Source organism: Orycteropus afer, unplaced genomic scaffold (genome assembly GCF_000298275.1).
Source record: "Orycteropus afer afer isolate SDZICR_OR568_19922 unplaced genomic scaffold, OryAfe1.0 scaffold00648, whole genome shotgun sequence".
Classification (NCBI taxonomy): domain Eukaryota; kingdom Metazoa; phylum Chordata; class Mammalia; order Tubulidentata; family Orycteropodidae; genus Orycteropus; species Orycteropus afer.
The window spans coordinates 196,147-196,725 of NW_006922235.1; positions in this window are offsets into that span (position 1 = coordinate 196,147).

Sequence of the window (579 nt, forward strand, 5' to 3'; positions counted from 1 at the left end):
CCAACCTTCCTTCCGAGGAGTGGCTGGTGGGTTTGAACCGCCAGCCTTCTGGTTAGCAGTAAAGTGCCTTAGGCACTATGCTACAGTTAGCCATTAGAGAGATGCAAATCAAAGCAACCATGAGATACCATCCCACCCCAGCATTAATAGCAAAATTTAACTAGACAGAAATAACAAATGCTGGTGAGGATGTGGAGAGATTAGGACTCTCATACACTGTAGTGGGACTGTAAAATGATACACCTACTGTGGAAATGTGTCTGGTGATTTCTTAACAGTTTAAAATAGAAATTCCATTTGACCCAGGAATCCCATTACTAGGTATTTATCCTAAGGAAGTGATAAGCAGGACAAGAGTAGCTAATGCACACCCATGTTAACTGCAGCACTATTCATAATAGCAAAGAGACGGAAACAACCTAAGTGTCCATCAACCAAGGAGTGGGTAAACAAACTGTGGTACTATGATAGTTGGAGCTGTGTATCAACTTGGCTGGACCACAATTCTGTGTGCTTTAAGCAATTGTGATGTGGGTTATTCCCATGATGGGATCGGATGTATATGTTTTGAGCAGCCAA